The sequence below is a fragment of the Dromaius novaehollandiae genome, chromosome 17 (genome assembly GCF_036370855.1).
Source record: "Dromaius novaehollandiae isolate bDroNov1 chromosome 17, bDroNov1.hap1, whole genome shotgun sequence".
NCBI lineage: Eukaryota > Metazoa > Chordata > Aves > Casuariiformes > Dromaiidae > Dromaius > Dromaius novaehollandiae.
The window spans coordinates 1,442,678-1,457,409 of NC_088114.1; the positions used below are offsets into that span (position 1 = coordinate 1,442,678).

The 14,732-nt window shown below is 67.6% G+C and overlaps 1 long non-coding RNA gene across 2 annotated transcripts; it reads right to left on the minus strand.

Annotated features, from left to right (window-relative positions):
- Window positions 1-455: 455 nt before the first annotated feature.
- Window positions 456-9,735, minus strand: LOC112989024 (uncharacterized). 2 transcript variants are annotated; one of them, XR_010392015.1, is made up of 3 exons: window positions 9,616-9,735; window positions 6,669-6,738; window positions 456-6,297 (listed from the first exon to the last, which is right to left on the minus strand). It is a non-coding gene; the product is annotated as an uncharacterized LOC112989024 (long non-coding RNA). The 2 variants fall into 2 exon arrangements; XR_003260699.2 differs by lacking the exon at window positions 9,616-9,735 and having other exon boundaries at window positions 6,669-9,609.
- Window positions 9,736-14,732: the final 4,997 nt, after the last annotated feature.

The window sequence follows — 14,732 nt, forward strand, 5'->3', positions numbered from 1 at the left end:
CGCAGGACAAGCCCCTTCCCCGGGGGGGGACCTCGTGGCAGCCTCCTGTCCCCCTCCGCCGCCGCCGGCCCTGGCTGCTGTGATGGGCTTGGTGAGAGCCGCCCGCCCGGCCCCCACGCTGGGCCCTGGTGCATGCGGGGGCAGCCCCAGGCCCCCCAGTGCCCCCCCCATGCGGCTCCCCGCAGCAGGGCAGAGCCGCCGGCCAGCCTGCTGCTCACCCGCGCCGTGCCGCCCCGTGCACCGTGGGCTCGGGGCCTGCCGGAGCGAGGGCTGGGGACACCACCGCAGCCGGTGCCCGCAGCAGCTCCCGGGGGCTCCCCGGGACCCGGAGTCGGGTGGGCGCAGGAATGGGAACGGGAACGGGCGCGGGAACGGGCGCAGCGCTGAGCCCGCTGCAGCGGGCACCGTCCGCCAGCCCTCCCCGACGCCGCACACACACACACACAGACCGCAGAGGCGTTTGCAGACTCGCCGTGTTCACAGCAGAGGTTACAGGCAGAAGGGACGTCGCCGGCAGCCCCCGGGCCCCCTCTCCGCAGCGCCAGCACCACGCTCAGCCCCGCTCCCTGCCCGGCTCCGTCGGCAGGGCCGGCCGGGAGCCGCGGTGGTCGCTGGGCGGCCCGTCTCCCGCGGCGCTGGCTCCGGAGGGCTCCGGAGCACGTGGAGGACGGCGAGGGACACGGCCGGGGCCACAGCAGGCTCTGCAGGAGACACAGGCTGCCGGGCCTCCCTGCCAGGGAGCTCCGATGCCCTCCCTCCCACGGCCGTGCCCAGACACCGGGCACTTCGCAGCCCGGGCAGGAGCGAAGTGATGCAGAAACGGGATCAAATTCTCGTGCCTTAAAATGAAATCCGGCCCAGAGCAGGACGGTGGGCTCCAGGGCCGGCCCCGGGGCTGCAGCGTGCCGGGAGAGGCACACGCCGCTGCTGCTGCCAGGGCTCCCTGCCCTCGCCTGCTGCTGGGGCCACCCCGGCCCCGCTGCCACCGCGGGCCGTGAAGGGGACCTGCCCCGCTCGCACCCCCAGCTCCTGCACACGCGCTTTACGCTTCAGACCGGTTTCTGGGCCCTGGCCGGGGCCGTGCGGGTGAGTCCTCTGCGTGCAGACAACCTCCGCTCCCGGGGCAGGGGGGTGCAGGACACCCCGGACACAGCCTGCCGCTGCCCCGGGGGCTTTAGCAGCTCCTCCAGGACAAGCGGCACGGAGCGGGTGTTCAATGCCCCACGCCGGCATCCCAGTGAAACCGCCCGTGTTCCCCTTTGCTGTTCACGGCCCCAGACGGGGCACGGCCTGGCCGGTGTGCTGGCTGCACCCGGGACGTCACCGGCGAGGCTCTGCAAAGAGGGGACGGGCTGGCCGCGTGCCGTAGCTGCCATCCAGCAGCAGCAGGTAACAGCCGCCGCGGGGACAGCGGAGGGGCAGGTCAGGCCAGGCGCCAGCCCCACAACGGCCCTGACTCGCCCAGGAGCAGGATAAGGGTCCCCTAAGCTGGGCTCCTGCCTTCTCCAGCAACGTCGTGGCCTCGGGGGTCCCCACGCCAGGACCTGGCCGCGCCGCGTCCCACCCGCCGCGGGGATGGTGCGTTGCCAGCGGTGACAAGGCAGGGAGGGAGCCGAGGAGCAGCCAGGGAGAGGGGGGCCGGGGCAGGGAGCCCCGGGGTGCCGGGCAGGGCCGAGGAGGGGGCTGGCAACCTGCCCCCCCCCCCCCCGGGGTAGGAGGACTGGGGCAGCCTTCGGGCCACCCGGGGCGGCTCTCGGTCCCACGGCTCCCTTAGGTAGGTGACCAGGGAACTTGGCAAGGTCATTCCCGGAGAGGGGCTGGGCTGGAAGCCCTTCCTGGAGGGGGGAGGCAGGAGCACCCCGGGGCAGAGGAGGGCTGTCCTCCGCTCGGACAAAGCCAGCCCCTATTCGGGGTGGCAGGAGGGATCCCCGCTCGTCTCCAAAGGCCGCGGGTTTCCTTAGGAGAACGCGCAGGCTCCGAGGCCCCGAACCAGGCTGCCCTGGGGAAGGGGGACTCACCTCTCCCGCAGCGGGACCCAGCTTGTCCTCCTCCCTCCTCCTCCTCCTTCCTCATCCCCACTCCTGCCCTCGGGGCCAGATCTACCTCTCCGCCCCGCAGCCTGCGGCAGGGCCTCTGCCTCCCGGGGACGTGGGGAGGGGCGGACATCGCCTCCAATTGAGCAGACGAGCATCAGCCCAAAAACCCCTCCTGATCCCAGCCTTGCTGAGTGGTCAGCGGGTTATGTGGAGGTCAGGCGGGCCATGGTGCTGACGGGCTGGCTGGTGTTTCGGGTGCACATTCACACTGCCAGGTGCGGGACTGAGTGTTCACGGAAAGGAGGAGCCCCAGCAAGACTTCCCACCAAGCCGTTAGTGCCGGGCTGAGAGGAACAGGCTGCAGGGGTTAGCACACACCAGAGGTTAGAGGGACTTCGGCTACAGAAGCAGGCAGCAGACTTGCAGCACGATCAGCAGCGGTGGAGGCCTCTCGGTCTACGTGTTTCAACACAAAGCAAAGAGCTGTTAGTTGTCAGACTCAAGCCAGCCAGGGGCACAGGGTTACGACAGCACGTCCTCGCCACAGGGTTAGTTAACACAGCAAAAGGAAAGGGGAACAAAGAGTGAGCAGCTGGAACTGGAGGCAGGCCAGATCCGTACCACCACCGGGGCAGAACCGCCCTGCCTGTCGGCTCTGCACCTCCAGTGCGGACGGAGAGGAGCCCCCCCGGCTCCCCACTGCCCGTGTGCCCTCCTCTCCCCTCTGCAGCAGCCAGCTGCCCGCCTGGCCCACGCCTGGCACACGCCTGGCCCACGCCTGGCACATGGCCAGAGAAGAGCACTGGACGTCCTTGTGAACCAGGCCTTTGCCCTGAGGACCCAAGTGCAGTTAGAAACACAGACCACCGTCCTCCTCCTGGCATGCAAGGGTTAGTTTTGTCCTGTTAGTAATCTCAGCAGGGCTGCTGTTAAAAGCCAACACCTAATGCTGATGACGTTTAACCATGTATTATTACTAGTTTGCATGCTAAAACAATGCAGATAGGCCACATCCTGAAGCTCTAGCCCCGGCAGAATCAGTGTAAATGCAGTGGAAGTTTAACCTAAATTACAGACTGACAGAAAGCAAAAGCAAGGCCTCAAGAGCAGGATGGCATTGGCAGCACCCTAACTCTATCGGACAAGTTGATAGCAGAGTGCCCTCCGGCTGGCACGTCCCCATCCACCTCCCACTCCTGCCCTCCCCTTCTGCTGGGTTAGGCACCGGGAACAAACACTGCAAGTACCAACCAAACGGTTAGACTTAGCCCTTGGCTCCTTGCGGTTAGTTGGGATCACACTGTTGGCAGTGGCTTTCCACATGCATCAAGGTCACCAGATAAACTGTGGAGAGACAAAGAAACTGCAGAGCCTGAGAGCGCCCTGCATCCAACCTGGAGCCCGGGAGCGCCGGTGCAGGGAGGCGCACGAAAGCCATTCCCAGTGACAGGGAACTGCGGCCCCGGGGAGCCCCGAGCCCAGCTGCTGACGGGGCTCACAGAAACATCACTGCTTTTTGTCTGAATCTCTCTGCAAACTAGGCTTGCTGGACCTTTATGGCAACTACCAATCGTTATAAGGAACATAACGGTTTCAGCAGTATCACACGTCCACTCAGTGTCTTGGCTTCGTTTAGCCTCCTGAAATTTCTCTGAAAACAAGAGGCCAACAGGCAGATTTTCAAAGCTCCCACACACACACCTTGCGCATCCTCCTTTTCTTTGTACTTAACAGGAGACAGAGATGGCCGGCAGCACTGAAAACCAGACTGCTGCAGGTTAATAACCGAGAGAGTCCCCGGGGGAGAGGAGGAGGCCGTTTGTTCATTTGTCATGGTGAATAGTGTCAGAAAGTTAAAGTGCAAAGAATATTGTTAGTAGCAATACAGAAACAAGTAAGGAAAGATTAGTACAGGCAGTTAGTAAACAGAAGCATGGCATAATCTGTCTTACTTATAGAACATACATATTAGAAGGTAAATGAAGAGAAAAGTAGCAATGATTAGTTTAATTCAGTTCAGGAATGTGTTAGTAACAGAGAGATCTGCTGGCTTAAAAAGGAACTGAAAAGCTTCTGCTGATAAAACCATTTTAGTACACCTAGTCAGCAACAGAAGCCACACACAGGCCTCAGCACCGCACGGTGACAGCGCAAGGGAGAAACCGTCCCTTCCTCGATGTACCTGCAGGGCAGCCGCTGCCCCGCTCCAGGGGCCCGGGGGCCGGCCGCGCAGGGCCGGGCCGGGGGGCGAGGGAGGCTCGCCAGGGCTCGCTGGGGCTGCCGGCGGCCGGGGAAAGCAGCCGCCGTGCGCAGGTGCTGGCGGGTGCACGGAGCAGCCCCGCTCCGCACCTCGCCTGCACGAGCGCTTGCAACGTTCGGCTCTGCCTGTGGATTCTGTCACTGACGTGGCAACGTCCACGACTTTGCAAATGTACTTACCCAGCTTTTCCGTTCCCCTTTAAAGATATTATTTGCTGTTGCCGGTTAGTAGAAAGTGGAACAAGACTGGTTAGTAGAGCATGCGTTAGAGCCAGTTAGTTGGTTAGTTCATTCACGAGTGACTTACTCAGCATTGCAGCATCGCTAGCAGGAGCGTCTGGGAAGGCGTCTCCGCGCAGCTCCTCGCGGGGTTAGTGGGTTAATAACGGAGCAGGGACACGCATGCACGGCTGGTCACGGCTAGGCCCACCGGCCGGTGGAGGAAGTGCTTCCCGGGGGATTAGTCTGCTTTGCTCTCCCTGCAGCAGCAGGGATCCGTATTAGGAGGCATTTTGGGGCTTTGCTGCTGGATCAAGACTTGGGAAGGTGTTAGCGGATTACTTCACCTACGTAATGTGGTGTGCTTTCGGAACGAAATGCTTTGCAGGGAAGGGGATCTGCCCCTACCATCCGCATTCATAAGGCACAAAACACCCTGAGCAGAGTGTTTCCCCACTGCAGGTGCTTCCCGCCGCCTGTACCGGTGCACGAGGCGGTGGTTCAGGCAGTGCCCTAGTCTTGGACTCGGCTTTGCAGGGCTCCACAGCTAGGGACGCTAAAGGAGCTGTAAGAAGCAGAGATGGGGATAGGTGAAAACATGACCAGAGCACAGTGACATCCATGCTAGCAGAGCCAGGAGCAAAGGCTGCAGGCTAAGGGCAGCTCGGCAAGAGCGGGGCTCCTGGAGACAGAGATTTCTGCCCTGCGTCTCTACCGAGCTCCCACTGCCCCATGGAAAGAGGAGGAGGCCAAGCAAAGAAAATCACATGTTCTGGAGAAAATGTGCCTGATAACTTATCCCCTCTCCATCACGAACTGCCACTCACTGGGGATATTCGCCGGAGAGGACAGAGTCCCAGCTAATGAATGCGCACTGCTAATTTGCTGCTAGGCAGCAGGGAGCAGCAGGTTTGCCCCACGCCCAGAGATCAATGCGGGGCTGGGAAGAGGCACCCAGGGCAGTCTCTGTCCCTGTGTTCCCCCTGCACCGCCTCACGCTGTTCCCCACAAGGCTGGTTCTCCATCCTGGCACTCCAGGGCTGTAACTCCCGCAAACTGCCTGCCACGACCTGTGTCTGCTCTCCGCCTTCCCGCAGTGCCCGACACACGACAGGTCGCTGCACTCCCAGCTCTCACTGTGCTCAGGAGAAAAATGCTGGATCAGACTGTTCACCAGTGCAACCGTCGGATCGGCTAACAGCGCGCACGTCCGGGCCGCGGCGGCCAGCACAGCCGCGAAGCCCTGCACGGGGGCTCTGGGAGGGAGGCACGTGCCAGGCCCTGCTCCTCAGTGCTCCACGCGGCTCCAGGAACCGAGTGCTTGCTCCAAACACACGTGCCAGAGCAGAGGCCTTTAGTGCCCCTAAGGGTCCCTCCTCCCACCAGGACCTGGCAGCAGCAGTCCGCTGCCGTCCTCTCCCCCCCTTCCTCCCCCCACGGGGGCCAGCGGACGGGACGAGCTCCCGTGCAGCCCGCGGTGCTCAGCTGCCCGCCCCTTCCCCATGGCTCTGCACCTGCGGCGACGGGAGGGAAGGCAGGACGCCCGGCACCTCGCACGCGCAGGCCCGTGTCCTCGGCTATCGCCACCGCCAGTCCTTCGGCCCCATCCCGCACGGCAGCCGGGCTCGCGGCTCGGGCCCGCAGCGGGCAGCTCCGCCTGGGCCGCCCGGCTCCCGCGGCTTCGCAGTCCTGGGCCGAGGCGGCGCTCGCGGCTCCCCTCCGCCTGGCTCCCGCGAGGCACGGCCCGGCTGGCCGGGGAGAGCTCGGCAGGGCCCCGGCGGCTCTGTGGGGAGCAGAGAGAGGCAGTGAGAGCCCGGCCGGGGCGGCAGCAGCCTCCGCCCGCTGCTAGGCACACGCGGCCACCCCAGCCCCGGCCTCGGGGGACGGCGGAGGCCCCGGGAAGCAGCCTGGAGGCCAGGCAGGGCTGGCCAGGGCTCGGGGCAGGGAGAGGAGCTGCATCAGGAGCAGGGATCAAGCCCAGGCTCTAAAGCTGGCTCCCAGCTGCCTGTCCTGGGCCTAGAGGTGCAGGGAGCAGCACGGGGCTGACACGGCCCCCCCGGGACGGAGGGCTGAATTCCTGCTGCCAGCTGCAGCCCCCAAATGCCAGGCGTGCGCTGGGGCTGCCCTGCGTCACCCCCCACCCCCGGGTCCTACCTGCTGCCAGCGGCTACGCGAGTGCTGTGAAATGCCCCCGACTCGTCTCGCCGCTCCGCCGCGCAGGGGACTGTGTGTGAAGAGACCTCAGGTCAGTCATTAGCAGCTGCAAGAGAAAACAACCAGCGCAGCAAGAGAGAACAACGTGCCGGACTTTCCGCTCTCCCCACGCCCGGGCAGAGGCGGGGGAGATGCCTGGTGCCGCTCCCTGCGGGGCACGGAGGGGAGACCAGCGCAGGAGGCGGCACCGGGAGCCTCCAGCTCCGTGTCCCCCGGTTCGGCGCCCCGCCGGCTCCGCGCAGGGTCCCTCTGCCATGCGCTGCCACGGGGAAGGGGGACCGGCCCAGGCTGAACAAGGCAGACACATCTTCTCAGCCCAGAAGGACGGAAAGCCCTGTCCTGGTGCGCCTAAGGAACACATGGCAGTTCCCAACCTTTCCTGCGGAGCCGGGTGAGCTCCGCGCCCTCGAGATGCCACTCCAGGCCCACAGCTCGGCCTCAGGCTTCCCCTCTGTGCTGGACGCTCACAGCGGCCCGTGCTGCCACAGCGCGAGTGAGAGGCAACGCAGGGCCCCCGGTTCCTCGGCAGGGCGAGGACGTGGGCGCAGCGCTGGCGTCACAGCAGGGCAAGGGGCAGGCTGCAGCGCTGGCCACGTGCTCGCGTTGGCGTGGGTTTTAAAGACACGGCTTGTCAGGGCTGCTCGCCCCAAGCCCCGGGCTGCTGCTCGCCCGGCTCTGCTGTCTGCACTCACCTGCGCGGGGGGAGCAGGAGCCCCACGGCAGCCCCAGCCCAAGGGGGCAGCAACCAGTCCCCCCCCCTCCATGCAAAACACCCCCGAGTGCCCTGCGGGGAGCTGCCCCGGTCTGCAGCACGTAGACCTGCTCTGCCGCCCCGCTGCTCCTTGCGGAGACCTGGCACTGCCGGCTGCGCGGGGAGCCGGGCTCCGGGGCAGCTGCCCTCTGCTTCTCCCGGCAGTGCCAGGAGGGAGCCGTGCCCACCACGGCACCCGGACCCACACTGAGCTCCTGAAGGGGAGGGTGATGCCAGGAGGAATGGGAAAGACCACACCAGTAACGGCCAGATCCTGACCAGTTTGCCCCTGCCCGGTGTGGGAATTCTCCGTGCTAGCAGCAGGTGCTGCCTACCGCTGCAGGTAGGTCAGGCCGCAGGCAGATGCTGCTAACGCCAAAAACATTGCTGTAAGCAGAGCTGCCCTGGACGTACGCCAGCACCATCACGATCATTACGGCTCCACCTCTGCACTGATCTAAGAGCGAGCGACAGGACCCAGCAGTCAGACTGTGCTAACTCACACTCTCATGCGATACCTGCGTCGGAAAAGCAACAGCGGTACAAAATCCCCGTGGAGCGGGACCGGACGGCTCCGCAGTCCAGCTGCCGAGCGGTTCTTGCTGCCTGCTGCTCGTTACGGTTGCGCAGCGCAGGCACTCCCTGCACAGCACGCCCCAGCAGCACCTGCAAACCACGCTGCTGCGGGAGCAGATGGCAAGAGCGGGGGCCCACGCAGGAGCCTGGTCTCTGCGGGATCTGCAGAGAAGCGAGTGCAGCAGCAGGCACAGGAGAGGCTACCAGGAAGGTGGAAGATGGATTCCCTGCCCGGGTCTGAGCTGGGAGGTGCCTGCAAGGCATGGCCGGCAGAACAACGCCTCCACCAAACTGGCTGCTTCCCAACGTCTTCCCTCTCGGGTCAATAATGAAGCGCATCTCAGGAAATGGGAAGGGCAGAAAAACAATTTTGTATGGGCAGCAGTCAACCAAAGCCCCATTTTGTGCGCCACGGAGCTGCAGCTCCTGGCCGCAATCTCAAGCTGCCCACGGTCACACGCACCCAGGGGCCATCGGCAGGTGCAGCGCGCACGGCTGGGGCACCCAGAGGCAGCGCTCGGGTTAAACAAGGCCTAAAAAGGTCCTCCTGAGCGGGGAGGGGACAGGAGGGGAGCGCAAGCGCTGCTCTAGGTGGGAGCAGGGAGGCTAGGACAGCACGAGCGAGCTGCCCCGCGCACCGGACACGTCCCCCGGCGCGAGCTGCCACGGTGACGGGCCAAGGGAAGCAGAACCGCCGGGCACGGTGCATCCACGGCTTTTACCTTGGCCTGGAGAGGGTGATCTTTAAGAGCAGGATCTGGGCATTCCCGGGAGGGGAGCGTGCTCCTGCCCCGGCTGGCGCACAGGGCTCCGGACCACAGCACCGGCTGCCGGAGTGGTGCCCAAACACGGCCACCGCTCATCCGCAGCGATGCCGCGCTCCCGGGACCAGCCGGCCCGCGCCCTTCCCGAGGCTTCGGGGCAGGACGACAGAGACTCCCCAGAATCTCAGAAGCTGCTAAAAACCCTTTTTATTTCTGGGCTCTCGGGGCCAAGACGCATTCGCACAAAAGGTGAAGCGGTAACAGGGAGAAAATGGCTCCCCCCGACCCCCCCGGCCGGCGCTGCCGGTCAACTCTTTGCAGGGCGAGCCGGGCTGAAGGGCCGGGGGGGGCTGAACCCCCTGCCCGAGATCACCGCGTTTAGCGGAAAACGCAGGTCTCGGGAGCAAGAGATAAACCAGCATTTTGGCTAAATTTCCTGCCGGGAGCGCTGCAAATTAGGCAACTAGGCAAGGAACCGCTCCCCTGCCCGGAGCCCTGTCCCTGAAGGGGTTCTGGGTGCGCCGGTAACGGGCGCTGCGGGACCGCGGCCGCCCCGGGAGCCCGAGGAGGGGCCGCGGAGGAGCCGGACCGCGCCGGGGCTCCCCGGGAACCGCTCACAGCCCAAAGCGGCCGCCGCAGGGGCTGGCGGGGGCGGGGGGGAGCGGGGCGGCCGGGCGCGGCGGCACCACAGGGCCGCGTGCGGGGGCCGGGGCCGGGCGGCCTTCGCGGCCTGCGACCGGCCTGGTGCCGCGACGCCCCGGTCTCGGCCTGGCCCCGGCCGCGAGCGCGACCTTACCCGGTGCGGCAGGGAGGGAGCGAGGGAGGGAGCGCGGCCACGGCCGCCGCGCGGCTCCTTTGTGCCGCAGCCGGGCGCCGCCCTGCCGCCGCGGCGCCTTACGCGCAGGCTCCTCCCCGCCCGCCCGCCCGGCCCGGCCCGGCCCGGCCCGGCCCACGGCCCGGCCCACGGCGCGGCCTGCGCTGCGGCGCCCGTCACGGCTTCGAGCCGGGAAGGCGGCCGGGGCGGCACACACACACCCCCCCCGCCCCCCCCCCGCGGCCCCACCCGGGGCCCTGAGCCTCTCCGGGGTGGTTAGTGTCTCCCGGGGTGATTAGTGGTTCCCGGGGTAATTAGCCTCTCCCGCGGGAAAGGGGCGCGTGGAGAAGCCGGGAGTAACGGCCCGTGTGCGGCACGGGCGCCCCCGGAGCCAGCTGCCGCCCCAGGACACAGAGCCGCCATTACCGGCCGCCCGCGCCGACATGGCCGCCGGGCCCCCGGGCAGAGGGGCCAGGGGGCCTGGGGGGAGAGGGGAGAGAGGAGGGGGGCCGGGGGGGGTGAGGGGAGAGGGGGGCTGGCACCGCTGCTGGGGCTGTGCACACCCGCTGGAGGCTCCTGCACACGCGTGTGCGCAGCAATGTGCCCCCCAGGCATGACACACGTGTGCACCGCTGCTGGGGTTGCGCACACCCGCTGGAGTGTGTGGGTGGGCGTGCATGGGTGCATGGGTGTGTGTGAGTGCATGGGTGTGTGCGGGTGAATGGGTGTGCACAGGTGTGTGTGGGTGCATGGGTGTGCATGGATATGTGTGGGTGCATGGATGCACAGGTGTGCATGGGTGCATGTGGGTGCACGGGTGTGCATGGGGTGCAGAGGTGTTCATGGGTGTGTGTGGGTGCACAGATGCCTGGGGGTGCATGGGTGTGCGTGGATGCACGGCTGTGCGTGGGTATGCAGGGCGTGGATGGATGTGGAAGGTTGCACAGGTATGCATGGATGCACGGGTGCATGGGTGTGTGTGGGTGCACGGGTGTGCATGGGTGTGTGGGTGTGCAGGGTGTGCGTGGGTTTGCGTGGATGCACGGCTGTGCGTGGGTGTGCAGGGCGTGCAGCTGCAGCCTGACGCAGCCCACAGCCTTTCCCGGCGCCGGAGCGGGGATCAGGCCGCGCCGCGGCCACACGAGGTCCTCCTCGGCCTTGCTGCAGATGCAGCCATGCCCGCGCGGGTCTGGCCCAGCCGCACAGTGCAGCCGCCCCCCCCGGAGAGCCCGGTACCCGGCCGCTGGCGGGGGCGAGAGCGCTCCGCACCGCCTGCACCGGGGCACATGGCTGCTGCGCCGTGCTCGCCCCGTGCTCGCCCCGCTCGGCTCTGGCTGCAGCAGTGCTGAGCCCGTTTGCATACCCAAAGCTTTATTGAGGCTGGGGCCACGCAGGGAGAGGGTGCCCGCGCGAGGAGAGGGTGCCCGCGCATGGCCCGGGGCGCCGCGGCCACTCGGGGCCGCACCCTGCGGACGGCCTGGACCCCGGACCCCGTCCCCCCCGATGGGACTGGGCCGTGCCGGGCCGTGCCTTCCAGAGGCCGGGGGGGCTGCTGCAGGGCTGGGTCATCGCGGCTCTGCCTGGGGAGGCTGCGGGGAAGCAGCACCGTTGAACTCTGCCCGCGGGCTGCAGCGTGGGGCCGGGGCTGGAGGGGGCGGAGCGCGTCCTGCGTGCCCCGTGCTGCATGCCATGCGCTGCATGCTGCGTGCCACATGCATGCTGCATGTTGAATGCTGTGCGTGCTGCATGCCACATGCTCAGCCCACCGCCCCCGCAGTGCTGGGGGCTGCCCTGCCCCAGCCCAGCCCAGGGCCCTGCCTGGGGGCCGCCGTGCACGCACAGAGCCCAGCACCGCGCCACCACCCCCCCCAGCCTCCCCGCGGGAGCCCCCGAGCATCGCCCTCCGCCTCCCGGGACCGGGCTCCGGACCACGCGCCGGCACAGCAGGGCTCCATCCTGGATGCGATGCTGCGAGCCGGGGCGCTGGGGCCCAGCGTGCCCGTCCCTCCGTGGGAGGCGGCGACAGAGCCGGGGTCCCTCGACGGCGCAGCCGGTCGCGGCACGGGACAGAGCTCTGGAGCGGGCAGGCTGCGGCCGCGTGTGCAGCAGTGGCACCGCCGGCCTCCTTCCCCCACCGCCCGCAGCTCTTGGCAGCGGAGCCTGTTGTTCACTCTGCGAGCGGGTTTTGCTACCGCCGACAAAACGACTGTGCGTCCAGCAGCCCGGCTGCGGCCCCGGCAGCCCACCCGGCACCAGGGCGCCCGCCGCCCGGCCGAGCCCCCCGCCGAGCACGCTGCCTGCCCGTGCACAACGGTGCTGGGGATGTCCTGCACTGAGCACGCTGCCTGCCCGTGCACAACGGTGCTGGGGACGTCCTGCACCGAGCACGCTGCCTGCCCGTGCACAACGGTGCTGGGGATGTCCTGCACTGAGCACGCTGCCTGCCCATGCACAACGGTGCTGGGGACGTCCTGCACCGAGCACGCTGCCTGCCGTGCACAACGGTGCTGGGGACGTCCTGCACCGAGCACGCTGCCTGCCCGTGCACAACGGTGCTGGGGACGTCCTGCACCGAGCACGCTGCCTGCCCGTGCACAACGGTGCTGGGGACACCCCGCGCCAGGCAGGACCCTCTGCCCACCCAGCCGCAGGCAGCCCCGGGTGCCGGCCGCGGAGCGCGGTGGATGGAGCTCCTGCACCGGGCGTGCTGTTGGCCGCCGCCGCCACTCCTCCGTGGTGCCGGGAGCCGGCCTCGCCGCCGGGCCCCGCGCTGACCGCACCTACCTGGGCACGGCACGGGCCGTGCTGCAGTGAGCTCGGGAGTGGAGCCACGGAGGCAGCCAGGGCCCCGGTCGGCAGGTGCCTGGGCTGCCTGCAGCATCCCCGCGGCGCAGCTCCAGCCCCGGAGCATCGCAGGGACTGACGGCGCTTGCAGCCGGGCTCCGGATGCAGCGGTGGGGCCACACTGACAATCCACAACAATGGAAAGAAAAGAATCACAAAATACCTGCCCACCTTAAAGACCAGACACCCGACTTCTCGGGGTGTTAGGAGCAAAATGAGCAGCAGCAGTCGCAGCAGGCACTGCCGCAGTGGGCATGACAGAACGGACAATAAAAATGCGGGAGTAGGAGTGATCAGTAAATGCTTTTTGTTCGGTGTTTTGGGAAACAGGCCAGGCGAGGCACGCTGCATCGCGCACCGCTGCGAGCTCACACCCCGGGCTGCAGCCGGCATCCGGCAGCCGCTGCTGCGTGCGGGGTCCGGGTCTCGCGCGCGGCCCAGGGCAGCTCGCAGGGGCGGCTGCAGGCGCCCGGCTGCCGCGTGGTGCTGCAGGAGCCCAGAAGCCCCGGGAGCACTGGGAGAAACCCAACGTGCGGCACCCAAGCGATGAAGGGCATCGGAGCAGGCAGCTGGCAGAGCAGCCGGCCGGAGCCCGGACGCACGTGGCCCCCGGGCAGGTCTTTCCCGGCGACCCCGCTGCAGCCGCGGGGACAGGGACGAGACACTGCAGGAGGCACCAGCTGCGATTACACCTTGTCTGGGGGGGGAAACCCCTGCAATTTCAAAACGTTTAGATGCTGCACCCCGGCATGCTCCGGGCAGAGCGCTCAGGCCGTTTCCTGGCACGGCGCAGTGGAGCTGCTGGGATGCTGCTGCCAAGGGACGGCCATCGCATTCGGAGGGGAAAAGGAGGCAGCTGGGCGCTGCCCCAGGGCAGGGGCTGGCCGCAGGGCCAGGCCTCGGTGCCCCACCGGCGCTGCCGCCAGGAGCTGGTGCCTGCAGATCGGGGGCAATGGGGGCAGCACGGGGGGGCTGTGGCACATGGGGACAGTGCACGCTCCTGCGACAGAGCCTGGGCCCTGGGGCAGCCCCCTGCAGCCCCACGCTGCACCGGGCTCCTGCGCCCCGGGCCAGCAGTGGGGTGCAGAGCTGTGAGCAGGCAGCCCGTGGGGCCGGGCATGGGGCAGCCCGTGGGGCCGTGCACGGGGCAGCCCAGGGCAGCAGTGGGGCAGCCTGTGGGGCTGTGCATGGGGCAGCCCGTGGGTTGGACATGGCACAGCCCGTGGGGCCATGCATGGGGCAGCCTGTGCGTCGGCGCTGGCAGGGCTGGTGCGCAGGGGCTCTATATAGGCGCTGGCAGGGCACGCGGGGGCTCTATATAGGCACTGGCAGGGCACGTGTGGGGGCTCTATATAGGCACCGGCTGGGGCACGCAGGGGCTCTATATAGGCACCGGCGGGGCATGCGTGCGGGGGCTCTATATAGGCGCCGGCTGGGGCACGCAGGGGCTCTATATAGGCACTGGCAGGGCACGCGTGGGGGCTCTATATAGGCGCCGGCTGGGGCGTGCGGGGGCTCTATATAGGCGCCGGCCAGGGCATGCGGGGGCTCTATATAGGCGCTGGCGGGGCACGCGTGGGGGCTCTATATAGGCACTGGCAGGGCGGGCGTGTGGGGGCTCTATATAGGCGCTGGCCAGGGCATGAGGGGGCTCTACATAGGCACTGGCAGGGCAGGCACGCGTGGGGGCTTTATATAGGCGCTGGCCAGGGCGTGCGGGGGCTCTATATAGGCGCTGGCGGGGCACGGGGGGCTCTATATAGGCGCCGGCTGGGGCACGCAGGGGCTCTATATAGGCGCTGGCAGGGCGGGCATGCGGGGGCTCTATATAGGCGCCGGCTAGGGCACGCAGGGGCTCTATAGAGGCAACGGCGGGGCATGCGTGTGGGGGCTCTATATAGGCGCCGGCCAGGGCGTGCGGGGGCTCTATATAGGCGCCGGCCAGGGCATGCGGGGGCTCTATATAGGCGCTGGCGGGGCACGGGGGCTCTATATAGGCGGCGGCGGCGGCGGCGGGCCCCGCCAGGCCCTCTGTGCGCGCACAAAGGAAGTGCTGCTGCAGCGCTGGGCACGGGGCCGGGCGGAGGCTTCCAGCTCGCTGCGCTTTGCACGATGTGATGACTGGGCGGCCGGCGGGCGCCGATGAGCCAGCACATCCTTTGTGCGCCCGCCCGGGGGGGCTGCCCCTGCCAGGCTATAAAGCGGGGGCCGCGCGGCGCCCCCGGACACAAGCCCGCTCCCTCCAACAAGAAGCA